A 4,070-nucleotide genomic window follows, 5' to 3' on the forward strand; every position below is an offset into this window, starting at 1 on the left:
TTATTTAAAATAAATAAATAATATTTTAATTAAAGCCATTCACATTTTGTTGTGTTCCTCCTTTTGCATCCTTTCTTTAATGATTCTATTCCACCATTTCTTTGATATTAGTGTAACTCTTGTCCCACAACGAGTTGTCCTGTGGCAAGTTGGCTGTAGCAAGTTGTTCTGCAGCAAGTGGTCTGAGGTGATTAGCCGTGGTGAGTTGGCTGTAATGAGTTGGTCATGGTGAGTTGGCCATGGTGAGTTGGCCATGGTGAATTGTCATAGACACTACCAGAGAGTTGCTAAATCAAGCATGAATCAGGGGTGGGTTCTGGCCAGCGTTACTGATAGTTTGCTCATGGGTGCACTGCACACGCATGCATGTGCATGCACAGTTTCATGAAAATTGGTCTGCACATGCACAGAACTAAAAAAAAAGATGGCAACAGCAGCGACCAGGGAACCTGTTCAGAGGCATGGCCAGCCTGGGTCGCTGCTAGTTCTGTGACCCAGGCCGACATACCACTACCGGTTCGGCCAAACCGGGCCAAACCGGTAGGAACCCACCTCTGTTATGTATCTATTGTAAAATGAGTGGTCCAAAATCTGCAACCCACAATTAAGATGACTCTTTCTATTTGCAGAAACGTTCTGTTTTGGTAGAGCAACTCCATTTTTTAAGAGAATAGCATTCCACATAATTTCTTCTTCAGTCCTTGCCATCATATCCTTTATGGTTTTCGGTGAAGATGGGCAGGTGGAGCCGGAAAGATAATCTTCTCTCTATATTTAGGAAAAACCCTGCTGGCAGAGATAGCAATTTCAAAAGGGATCATTCATATTCATAATAATAGTGTTTTCTCATACATGTATTGGTCAATTTGACATGGTCTCCCTTTGAAGATCATGTGCTCAAAATCAGGTGGAATAATCTGATTCTTTCTTTGTGGGTTGAAACCTTATTTACAAGTTCAAAAATGTGGGCAAAATATATTTATTTAACATATTTATATGGCTGCCCATCTATCAAAAAACTCTGGGTGGCAAATAAAAGCAATAATAGAATCCATGATATTAAACAAATGGCATAACAAAAATAGCAATAATAGTCAAAACCCCTTTTAAAAAAAATCTTAAACTGTAACAGCTGACCTTGCACCCATATCAGAACTTCAATAGCTCCCTGACAGCAGGGCCTGGGGGAAGAGCCAAATCATTCCAGCCTTACAGAAGTCTAAGAAAACAGAAATAATTCAGCTTTCCTTTTCAACAAGTGAAGAAATATTTAATAGCTTGTTTGCCAATTGAAGCACTTTGTTATGGATTTTGTGCCAACCTAATTTGGAAAGAAGAGTCTTTATGTTTTAAAATAATGGCTACATATAAATCTTTCACATACAATGCACAACTTTATGGGCAGGGGGAAAAAATCTCCTAGTGCAAGAACAAGATGTTTGCCTAGGAAATCCAGAGGCATCACAAACCTCTTTCTGAGAATGTATTTATTTATTAGATCCTTAATCCCATTTTTATTACTTTAACTCAAGATAGAGAACATAGTCTTTCTTCCTTCTATATTCCCTTCACTAACATCCCTGTAAGGATGGGCTCAGAGAAAGTGACTGGGCCAGTCACCCAGATGGCTTTCATGGCCCAGGAGAGACTAGAACTCTCAGTCTCCTAGTTTCTAGATCAGCATCTTAGCCACTAAACCCAAACAATTTGAAATAAATGGTAACCTGGCTTTTAGTAAAATCACACAAGAGATTTTATTCTAGTTTGTATTAGTTTCAGTCAACAAGAAAGTATTTCTGGAAGTCTGATTAGTATCTTTAAATGCTATGCAGTAGCAGGATACTTGTTCAATGAAACAATCACTAAATGGGTTAAATAAAACGTGTGGGATCTCTGAATTATGGACCATTTAGAGGTAACAATGATTTCCATCTGGTTTCTTACTTAGATCCCAGCTGTTCTTCCTTTACAGTCCTACACCTACTATTAATTTATTTTAGAATTAGCTGGAACAATGAGATTAGGCAATATAAAACTGAATGATTTACTTTCTCACATTATCAGAATGAATCAAGTGGGAGCAAATGATATAGTAGAATGGTAGAAACCTCAACCTTCAGGATTGCGTGTGGACTTCCATATTTCCCAGAAGCTTTTCTGGTGATAATGATCAATATTTTATTTATTACATTTCTCCATCGTTTAGAGATGGGACGCAGTGAAAAACTTTAAAGTTCTAAAAAACATGAAACATTTAAATAGCATTCCAACAAAAGTGCTTATAGTCAAGGCTATGGTTTTCCCAGTTTGCAATATATGGCTGTGAAAGTTGGACCATAAAGAAGGCTGAGTGCCAAAGAATTGAGGCCTTTGAACTATGGTGCTGGAGAAGACTCCTGCGAGTTCTTTGGACTGCAAGGTGATCAAACCAGTCAGTCCTAGAGGAGATCACCCCTGCTGCTCTTTAGAAGGCCAGATCCTGAAGATGAACCTCAAATACTTTGGCCACCTAATGAGAAGGAAGGACACTGGAGAAGAGCTTAATGCTGGGAAAGATTGAGGGCAAAAGAAGAAGGGGACAACAGAGAATGAGGTGGCTGGATGGAGTCACTGAAGCAGTAAGCATGAGCTTAAATGGACTCCAACGGATGGTAGAGGACAGGAAGGCGGACACGACTTCATGACTAACAACAACAATAACCTCCCCCCATCTCCTCCCCCTCTCTGTGTCTGTGTCTCTCTCTTGCAAGATCATATAGAGAAGAAAAAATGCCACACCTCCTACCATTATATGACTATTATACTTTTGACTTATTATACTCTGGACTCCAGGAGATTGTAAACCATGATTTATTGCACATCACCTTGGAAGAGACTGATTGCAGAATAAACATTTACAGGCCACCCTTTTATCTTTATTAAATTGGGTTCAGAGATGTGATTGCCACATAACCAGCAGACTCATGATAGCAACTATGAATGCTGAGAGTTCATCTGCAACTCTACCAGTAGGTGACTTCTGTCCGCATGAACCATTTTGAGAAGTAACAAAAAGTGGTCTCTGGACCACCTGGGCTGGAAAACCACTTACACCAAGGAGACACAAAACTCAACCCCAAAGTCCCAGCATCCCTTTGGAAGAGGCTGCCATATCTCCACATTTTAGTTTATGCTGGGAAAGGTGGAAGGAAAGAGAAGAGGAAGAAGACCAGTAAGGAAGATGTACAGTAGTGATGAGTTGAGAAGACCGAAAAACCAGGTTGGGGTTTGGAGAAAATCTAGCTACATGGTCACTACATGTTAGGAAGTCTTGATGGTACATAATCAATCTGTCGAAAGAAAAGGCGAATATGAAAGGGTCTGTAGAGTGGACAGCTACTTGTCTGAAATGGTATCGGGTCTCCTGCTTGAGCAGGGGGTGGACGGGGTGGACGTGGACTAGAAGACCTCTAAGGACCCTTCCAGCTCCATTCTGATTGATTGATTGATTGATTGATTGAAATGCCTAAGTGTGCCAAGATCAATGGGATTGAATGGAAAGGGATTCTCTCTAGTGAGATAAGGATGGAGCAGAAAACACAAACCGCCCCGGGACTCGGGAGTGACTTGCGTTTATCATTACAACTTTAACACGCCGGCCAAATTCTTAGTGTTCCCTTCTCGCAGCCTCCTCCGACCTGTTGCCGACTCCGGATGGGATAATTCAGCTCCCACGCTGTCCGAGCGCAGCTGGCTCAAGTCTCCCGGCTGGGAAACCTGAAAACCGGGCAGCACTTCAGCCTGAATCAGGAAAGCACCACATTGTTGGGATACCGTGGCGCAGGACAAAGTCACCAACGAGGGGCGCGAAGTCCAGCCGCTAACTTTAAATCTAAAGTTTAGCGAGAAGTGGGGAGGGGCGTGGGGTGTGCGCGTGGGGGGGGGAGAGGTCCCATCCCCGCGATCCCCGGCAGATTTAAAGCCGCGCGCACGGGCGAGGAAGAGAGGCGGGTTCCGACGACACAGGATCGGGCGAGCCCCTCCTTCTCTTCGCACCTCGCTATGTCTTAGGTGGGAGGAGAGGCGGTTCT

This window comes from Thamnophis sirtalis, unplaced genomic scaffold (assembly GCF_051295495.1).
Source record: "Thamnophis sirtalis isolate CommonGarterSnake01/CBP01778 unplaced genomic scaffold, rThaSir2_p1.2 scaffold_6, whole genome shotgun sequence".
NCBI classification, from domain to species: domain Eukaryota; kingdom Metazoa; phylum Chordata; class Lepidosauria; order Squamata; family Natricidae; genus Thamnophis; species Thamnophis sirtalis.